The 10,185-nt window shown below is 39.4% G+C and overlaps 1 pseudogene; it reads right to left on the bottom strand.

Moving 5' to 3' along the window:
• Window positions 1-7,891: 7,891 nt before the first annotated feature.
• LOC101433023 (large ribosomal subunit protein eL18-like) lies at window positions 7,892-8,717 on the bottom strand (annotated as a pseudogene).
• Window positions 8,718-10,185: the final 1,468 nt, after the last annotated feature.

Below are 10,185 nucleotides of genomic sequence, written 5' to 3' on the forward strand. Positions count from 1 at the left end.
GGGTTTTCTAGATATAGGATCCTATCTTCAGTGAATAGTGAAAGTTTTACTTCTTCATTTCCTATTTGGGTGTCTTTTATTTCTATATCTAGCCTAACAGCTCTAATTAGAACTTCTAGCACAATGCTGAATAACAGTGGTGACAGTGGACATCCTTGTCTTGTTCGTGAGCTCAGTGGGAAAGCTTTCACTCTTTCACCACTGAGTACAATGCTAGCTGTGGGTTTTTAAATATGCCCTTTACCACACTGAGAAAGCCTCCTTGTATTCCTATCTTTCCGAGTGTTAATTTTTTTTATCAAGAAAGGATGCTGTATTTTTCAAATGCCTTTTCTGCGGCAATCAAGAGAAGCATGTGATTTTTTTCTTCAATTTATCTAGCCAGTTTATTACACAAATAAATTTTTGTTTAGTTGAACCACCATTGCATACCTTGGATAAAGCCCACTTGATCATGGTATATATTTCTTTTAATGTGTGTATTAGTCAGCCAAGGGGGTGCTGATGCAAAATAACAGAAATTGGTTGGTTTTGATAAAGGGTATTTATTTGGGGTAGGAGCTTACAGACACCAGGCCATAAAGCATAAGTTACTTCCTCACACCAAAGTCTGTTTGAAGCAAGATGGCTGCCGATGTCTGTGACGGTTCAGGCTTCCTGGGTTCCTACATTCCTGGGGCTTGCTTTTCTCTTGGTTCAAGGTTCCTTTCTTCCTGGGGCTGACTTCTCTTTCCTCTGAGAGCTTACTTCCCAGGGCTCCAGCTCAAGTCTTCAGCATCAAACTCCAATATCAAAACTCCAACATCAGAAAACCCTCAAATCTGTTCTTTGCCGTGCCTTTTATCTGTGAGTCCCCACCCCTTGGTGCCCTAATCATAACTCAATCATGCCCAGGTACAGATCAGATTACAAGCATAATCCAATATCTGTTTTTGGAATTCATAACCATATCAAACTGCTACAATGTGCTTTTGGATTTGGTTTGCAAGTATTTTTTTGAGGATTTTTGCATCTATATTCATTAGGGATTTTGGTCTGTAATTTTTTCTTTTTGTAGCATCTTAATCTGGTTTTGGTATTGGGGTGGTGTTGGCTTCATAGAATGAGTTTGGTAGTGTTCTTTCCTGTTCAATTTTTTTTTAAGAACTTGAGCAAGATTGAAATTAGACTATATTTGAATGCTTGGTAGAATTCACCTGTATACTGTCTGTTCCCAGGCTTTTCATCTTTGGGAGGTTTTTGATGACTCTTTTAATCTCCAATTACTAACTGGTGATGCAACTAGAAAAAGACCTTGAATAAAAGGGGGAACTGGTAAAGACAAATGAGTTTATATGGCTAAGAGGACCTCTGCTCCCTGCTTTGTTTGTATCTCTCATTAGTTTTTTTCTTCTTGTGTCTCTTGTTGTGTCAGCTTGCTGTGCCTGACCATCACACCACTTGCTGTCTTCTTTAGGAGACACTAAGATCTGAACCAGCAATCTCCTATGTGGTAGGAGGGAGCCCAGTCTCCTGAGCCACATCTGCTTCCGCTCCTAATGTATTTTTACTCTCATTCATTTTGTCTTTCATTCTCATAAGGTCTGTTAATTTGCTTTGTAGGCTTTCAAATTGTTCTTTATGCTCACCCAATGTATTCTTCATATCTTTTATCTTTTTAGTCATATTTCTTTCAATTCTCTGAATTGACTAGGAGATTTGTGTGATTATCATTGATTACTTGTCTTAAATCCTGTATCTCTTAGATAGTTGGGCCATCTCTTCCTGTTTCTTACCATGGCTTGTAATTTTTTTTGCTGATGCCTCGGTATTCCATTATGTTTGTGCATTTACTCTGACGGTCAGTTTCCTTCTCTTGCCTAGGGATTTACTCTTAAGCAGGTGTGTGCTACCCCTGTTCTTAGATTCTTAGTTCAATTTGTTCTAGATCTTTAGGATTGTTCCTGTTTGCTCAAACCAGGGCTGTGGACCCATTAATGAGGTGCAGGCCAGTTTCAAAGGGCCTGGGGGCTGGGCAGTAAAGGCATCAGATTGCCTTTTTTATTTATGTATTATTTTTCCCTACTTTGAGTGCACTTTTCTGGTCTGTCAGCTGATGATGCCCTTTGACAGCCCCCTCAGCTTAGACCCCAGACACTAGGGGGAAATTCATTCACTGTAACCCCATCCAGTCAGGCACTGCAGAAACAATGTCCCTTAGGACACGCCAAGCCTTCCAAACAAACTTTTCAGAAACTGCTCACTTACCTTGGCCAGCTACATACTCTCTCCCATTGTGTCATCAGCAAGAAGTCCAGTGCAGTAGGAGGGGGTATGAGAAAGCAAATTATCTTTATCTCCCTGCAGGCTCCCAGGGCAAACAATGTCATGGCCCAACCTGAGCTGGAGGAGTGCAGCCCCTGGCATGCTGCAGACCAAGAGGATGAGTAAACAGAGAGCTTGAATAATGTGATAAATTATTAGACCTAACAGACATCTATAGAACATTACACCCTAAAATAGCAGAACTACATTCTTTTCAAGTGTTCATGGATCCTTCTCCAGGATAGACCATATGTTGGGTCATAAGACAAGTCTCAATAAATTTAAAATGATTAAAATGATATAAAAACACATTCTCTAATCATAATGGAATGAAGCTGGAAATCAGTAATGGAAACACACAAACCACCTATGCTGACCCTAGAAGAACTAGAAGACCTCAGCAAACCAATCACAAGTGAAGAAATTAGTAATTGGTAGTACTCCCTCAGCGCCAGGGTGGGTCATCCCCAGGAGTCATGTCCCATGCTGGAAGGAAGGTAATGCATTTACATGCTGAGTTTCACTTAGAGAGTGGCCACATTTGAGCAACATGGAGTCTCTCAGGAGGTAAATCTTAGGCACCCTGCAGCTCTAGGCCTAGTTGAAATTTCAGGCACACAGGCTCATAAGCGTGATCATCAGTATCAAGGGCTCATCATTGGACCTTCCTTCTTCACTGGTCTTTGCCCTTGCACTTGGGGGATTGTGCTGTTTCACTGGGGAGTGTGACAGAGCTCCCCTTGCTATGAACTCAGCACTCCCTCAGTTGTCGCTCGTAACTGTAACTCTGAAAATACCCAATGAGTATCTGAACATTTTTATATACTCTATGTAGCAGTTTGATATAGTTATGAATTCCAAAATACACACTAGATTATGTTTGTAATCTGGTCTGTACCTGGGCATAATTAAGATGTGATTAGGGCTTTGATTGAGTCATGTCATTAGGGCGTTGAGTCCCTGCCCCTTGGTGGGTGGGGACTCACAGATAAAAGGCATGGCAAAGGAAAGAGTTGGGAGTTTTTGATGTTGGAGGTTTTTTTTTTTAAGATTTATTTATTTATTTTATTTCTCTTCTCTTCCCCACCCACCCCAGTTGTCTGTTCTCTGTGTCTATTTGCTGCATGTTCTTCTTTGTCTGCTTCTGTTTTTGTCAGCGGCACCGGAATCTGTGCTGCTTTTTTTGTTGAGTCATCTTGTTGTGTCAGCTCTCCATGTGTGCAGCGCCATTCCTGGGCAGGCTGAACTTTCTTTTGTGCTGGGTGGCTCTCCTTATGGGGCACACTCCTTGCATGTGGGGCTCCCCTACAAGAGGGACACCCCTGCATGGCACGGCACTCCTTGCGCACATCAGCACTATGCGTGGGCCAGCTCCACATAGGACAATGAGGCCCAGGGTTTGAACTATGGACTTCCCATGTGGCAGACTGATGCCCTAACCACTGGGCCAAGTCTGCTTCCCTGATGTTGGAGTTTTGATGTTGGAGTTTGATGCTGAAGCCTTAAGCTGGAACCCTGGGAAGTAAACTCACAGAGGAAAGAGAAGCCAGCCCCAGGAAGAGAGGAACTGTGAGCCCAGGAAGAAGCAAGCCCTGGGAAGAAAGGAACCTGAAACCAGAGAGAAGCAAGACCCTGGAAAGGAGGGACCCAGGAAGCCTGAACCCTGGCAGACGTCAGCAGCCATCTTGCTCCAACACGTGGAAATAGACTTTGGTGAGGGAAGTAACTTATGCTTATGGCCTGGTATCTGTAAGCTCCTACCCCAAATAAATACCTTGTATTAAAACCAACCAATTTCTGGTATTTCACATCAGCACCCCTTTGGCTTATTAATACATCCTCTATACATGCCCTGGAGAACTCCTTCTCAACCATGTGTCCCTCATTAGTAATACCACACACCAACATTCCTCCCCTGCCATAGTTGAACCCCTCTGTGGTCCAAAACGTCTTCAAAAATGGGACCTATTATATTGCCAAATTCAATTAATAAGAAAATGAAATAGTAATGATAGGTTTAAAGATTAGAAATAGAATATATACTAATTTTGAAAAACTAAAATGAAATAAATACAAATTGGGGTATTAAAAAATGAAAAATATCATAAAACTTTATTTTTGACATTATTCAATATGATTTCTTCAAGATTCATCCATGTTGTCCCATGTATCAGAGCTTCATTCCTTTTTATAGCTGAATAATATTCCATCATGTGTGTGTATGTGTGTGTATGTGTATGTGTGTATGTTTATCCATTCATCTATTGAGGGACATGTGAGTTCTTTCCACATTTCAGCTATTGTGAATGATTCCATTATGAACATTGGTGTACTGATAATTGTTTGAGTCCCTGATTTCAATTTTTTCAAGTATATACCTATAAGTGGGATTCCCAGGTTACATGGTAATTCTATATCTACATTTCTGAGGAACCAACAAACTTTTTTCCACAGTGGCTATACCATTTTACGTTCCCACCAGCAAAGCACAAGGGTTCCTCTTTCACTACATCCTCTCCAACCCTCGTATTTCTATCTTAAAAAAATAGCCATTCTGGTGGGTGTGAAGTAGTAAATCATCAGGGTTTTGATTTGCATTTCCCTAATGGCTAATGATATTGAGCATCTTGTCATGTACTTATGGACTGTGTGTAGATCTTCTTTGGAGAAATGTCTATTCATGCCCATTACCCATTTTTAATTGGGTTGTTTGCCATTTTGTTGTTGAGTTGTAGGATTTCTAAATATATTCTGGATATTAAATCCATATGGTTTCCAAATATTCTCCCATTCCATAGGTTGTCATTTCACTTTCATGGTAGTCTTTTGCTGCACAAAAATTTTAAATTTTTTTGCTGAGTCTCAATTATCTATTTTTTCTTTTTTAAATATATTTTAAATACTTTAGATTACATAAATGTTAGATTAAAAAATGTAGGGGATTCCCATATGCCCCACTCCCTCTTCCTCCCACATTTTCCCACATTAACAACATCCTTCATTATGTGGTACATTTGTTACAATTGATGAACACATATTGAAGCATTGTCACTAAGCATGGATTATAGTTTACATTGTAGTAAACTCTGTCTTGCCCAATTTTTTTTGTAAGTTGTGACAAAATATATAATGGTCTGAATCCATCATTGCAATGTCATTCAGGACAATTTCCAAGTCCTGAAAATGCCCCCATATTATACCTGTTTTTCCCTCTTCCTCCCCTCAGAATCTTATTTTTTCTTCTGTTGCTCATGCTTTCAGTTTAAAGTCTAAGAATCAATTGCCTAATACAGGTACTGAAGATGTTCTTGTATGTTTGCTTCTAGGAACCTTATAGTTTCAGTGCTAAAATTTAGATCTTTAATCCATTTTGATTGAATTTATGTATAAGATGTGAGGTAGGAGTCCACTTTCATTCTTTTGCATGTCCCTGCACCATTTGTAAAAAGACTATTCTTTCTCAATCGAATAGACTTGGTATCCTTGTCAAAAATCAGTTGGCCCTGTGTTCCACCTATTTGCCCCTCCCCCTCCCTTGGCAAACACTATCTTTATATATCAAAGGCTGTGAAATTGTTCATTATGATACTGCAATGATGGAACATGACGTTATACATTTGTCAAAGCTTATAAAACTGCACAGCACAAATGTAAACCATAATGTAAACTATAGATTTTGGTTAGTGCCAGTGCTTCAATATTGGTTCATCAACTGTAACAAAGGGAGTACACTAATATAAAATGTTAATAAAAGAAGAAAATATGTGTGTGTAGCTTATAAGGGTTTATATGGGAATTCCCTATACTTTTCGTGTAATTTTTCTGTAAATCTAAAACTTCTCCAAAAATAAAGTTTATTATTTAAAGATCAATTGGCCATGGGTATAAAGGTTTATATGAACTCTCTATTCTATTCCACTGGTCTATGTATCTGTTCTTGTGCTGGTATTACACTGTTTCAATTATTATAGGTTTATAATAAGCTATGCTTACAAAGTGAATCTGAGTCCTTCAACTTTGCTCTTCTTTTTCAAGTTGGTTTGGGTTATTCAGGGCCCCTTACTTTTCCATATGAATCTGATGATTTCCTTTTCTGTTTCTGCAAAAAATTCTGTTAGAAGTTTGATTTGAATTGTGCTGAATCTATAAATCGATTTGGGTAGAATTGACATCTTAATTTACTCTTTTAATCCATGAATGCAGTTATTTTGTTCTTCTTTAATTTCTTTCAGCAATGCTTTGTAATTTTCCATGTACAAGTCCTTTGCATCCTTGGTTAGCTTTACTCCTAGATATTTGATTCTTTTGGTTACTATTATAAATAGAATTGTTTTCCTGATTTCCTTTTCAGATTGTTCATTGCTGATGTATAGAACCACCACTGTTTGTGTGTGTGTGTGTTTATCTGGTACTACACCACTTTGCTGAATTCATTTACTAGTTCTAGTAGCTTTGTTGTCTTCAGGATTTTCTGCATCTAAGATTTGTCATCTATGAATAAGGAACATTTTAATTCTTCTTTTCCAATTTGGATGCTTTTTATTTCTTTTTCTTGGATAAATGTCATGACTAAAATTTCCAGTACAGTGCTGAATAGCAGTTGTGAAAGTGGGCATCCATGTCTTGCTTCTTAGTGATCTTAGTGGGGGAAGCTTTAAATCTTTCACTGTTGAGTATGATGTTACCTATGGGTTTTTCATATGCCTTTTATCATGTTGAAGAAGTTTTCTCCTATTACAAGTTTTCTGAGTGTTTTTATGAAGAAGCGATGCTGGATTTTGTCAAATGTCCTGTCTACATCAATTGAGATGATCATATTTTGTTTTCCCTTCTATTAATGTGGTATACTACATTGGCTGATTTTCTTTTTCTTTTTCAGCATTCAGAATCATTTTAATAACAGGGCAGGATCTAAACTACTTTTTGTAGCATTTCTGCTGGCCTCTCAGCCTCTGGCATGCTCGATCTTCCAGCCATTGTGTTAGCAGAACACTCTGGGTTCTGGGCTTCTAGGTTCTTGTCTACTTTGCATGAAAGAATTTTTAAAAAACATATTTTAAGTTTATTTTTAAAAGATACATAGGTCACACAAAATGTATAAAAGAATTTAAGGACACGCCATAGGTAGACAAGGGAGTAAAGAGTTTATTAAGAAACAAAGAAATGAGAAGAGAGGTAAGTACACACCTGAGGCATGGGTGTGGGCCATGCCACAGGGGCCCCGGGTTAGGCCTTTGTAAGACCTTCCCTCCTACCCCTTCCTAATGTTGGGGGGAGGCAGCTGTGTGCTGTTCTGATTGGTTGCCTATTATGTCCCATCTGTTGGCTCTCGGGACCAATGATAAGGCCTTTCGTGTGGAGTTATCTGAGGCCAATGGGAAGGCCTGTTTGGAGTTATCCAGGGCATCCACTTGACCCTGGAAGGAGTTCCAAATGGGACCTCGTGGCCAGGGTCTTGGCCAGGTCTTTCTGGCTTTGTTCTCAGAGCAGCCTTCCCTCAGAGGGTTTGCAGGCAGGGTCTCATGTCCGTGCCCTCTGCCAGGTGCCAGCTGTGACTTGTCTTCCCTTTCCTCTACGCTAACCTGCCTCACTTGGAGCTCACGCAGGGTTTGGTATGGCTCTGTGGCATTCCTGGGCCTTGCTGAAATGCCTGGATCCTCCCAGCCCCTGCCGGGACCAGAGAGAAGGACAGTGCTTCAGTCCTTGGGTGAGTCCAGGGCAGGTGGTCAAAGGTGAAAATCTTGCTCCAGCCTTGAGGATGCGGCTCTGGGCACAGCTGCTCACCTGCAGTGCACACACCTTCAGTTTGGGCACTCTGTAATCTGCATGTCATCTGTTATGATCCGCACAACCACAGCTGTTTTGTTTTCACAGTCAGGACACTTCATCTTTGAATTATCTGGGAAAAGGACAAGGATGGCTCAATTCATAAACAACCACTTCAACAACCTTGGTTGAAGGTTGAGTTGGTTTGTCTGGCCAGAAACCTGTACAGCTTGACCAGTGCCTCAGGTAGATATTCTGACTCTTGGGCTCCTTGTGCTGAACCTTCAGTCCTTGTGGCAATGTCAACTCCCATGATGGTACCTCCTGTTTGACCAGTCCAGAAAGGTTGATTTTCTTGTGTTGAGCAACGCTTAAGATAAATTCCACTTGGCCTTGTATAATCTTTTAATGTGCTTTTGGATTCAGTTTGTTAGTATTTTATATTTTGCATCTATATTCATAAAGGATATTGGTCTATAAATTTCCTTTCCTGTTATGCCTTTATCTGGCTTTGCTATTAGGGTGATACTGGACCCATAGAATGAGCAAGGAAGTGTTCCCTCCTTTTCTAATCTTTTGGAAGAGTTTGAGAAAGATTGGGGATAATTCTTTTTTGAATGTTTGGTAAAACTCACCCAAGAAGCCATCTGGTCCTGGACTTGTTTTTCTTGGTGATTTTTGGTCACTGATTTAGTCTCTTTTCTTGTTATTGGTCTGTTGAAGTCTTCTATTTCTTCTTGAATTAGTTTAGGTAATTTGTATGTTTCCTGGAATTTGTCCATTTCATCTAGGTCAGGAGCCCTTAACAAGGGGTCCATGAGCTTGAACTGAAACTCAAAAAAACATTCTTGTGGGGACATGCTGGTGTGGGTGTGATATAGTTGTTAAATAATATACAGTATAGTGTGGATTTAGTAAGGGGTACATGGTGTTCACCTGACTAGCACAGGGGTCTGTGGAACAAAAAAGGTTAAGGACCCCTGATCTAGGTTATCTCATTTGTTATCATACAGTTGTTCACAGTATCCTCTTATAATCCTTTTTATTTCTGTAGGGTCAGTAGTAATGCCTGCCCTTTCATATCTAATTTTAATAGTAATGCCCTTTCATATCTGATTTTAGTTATTTGTGAACTTACTCATATCAGTCTAGCTAAAGGTTTATTGATTATACCGGTCTTTTCAAAGAGCCAAGTTTTGGTTTCATTGATCCTTTCTATTGTTTCTTTATTCTGTATTTCATTTGTATCAATTCTTTCTTTTTCTTTTTCCATTTTTATTGTATTTTTGAAGATACATAGGTCACAAAAAATGTTACATTAAAAAATGTAAGAGTTTCCCACATACCACCCCTCATCCCCCAACATCAACAACCTCCTTCACCGTCTTTATTATATTCTTTCTGCTCACTGTGAGTCTAGTTTACTCTATTTTCTAGTTCTTCCAAGTTTGAGGTTAAATTACGGATTTGACATCTTTATTCTTATTTATTTATTTTATTTTTTATTAGTGCCCTTGTAGGTTTAGAGCAAGATCATGCACAAAATACAGAGATCTCATACACCTGCCCCATTGTTAATATTCTGCATTAGAGTGGCATCTTTATTATGACAAATAAGAGAATAATATTGCAATTGTACTAACTATGGCCCATAGTTTACATTATAGTTCACTATTACTGTTGTACAGTCCTATGGTTTTTCTTTTATAAATTTTTATCTAGCAGCATATATACCATCTAAAATTTTCTCTTTTAACCACATTCAGATATATAGTTCAGTGGTGTTAATTACATTCACAATTTCTTGTTTTTTAATGTAAGAATTTAGATTTATGAATTCCCCTCTGAGGTTTACCCTTGCAGCATCCCATGAGTTTTGGTATATTGTGTTTTCATTTTCATCTCTCTCAGAATATTTCCTAATTTCCCTTGTGATTTCTTCTTTGAGCTATCGGTTGTTTAAGAGTGTATTGTGGGCGGCGGCCTTGGCCCAGTGGTTAGGGCCTCCGTCTACCACATGGGAGGTCCGCAGTTCAAACCCCGGGCCTCCTTGACCCGTGTGGAGCTGGCCCACGTGCAGTGCTGATGTGCGCAAGGAGGGCCCTGTCACACAGG

This window comes from Dasypus novemcinctus, chromosome 11 (assembly GCF_030445035.2).
Source record: "Dasypus novemcinctus isolate mDasNov1 chromosome 11, mDasNov1.1.hap2, whole genome shotgun sequence".
NCBI classification, from domain to species: Eukaryota; Metazoa; Chordata; class Mammalia; order Cingulata; family Dasypodidae; genus Dasypus; species Dasypus novemcinctus.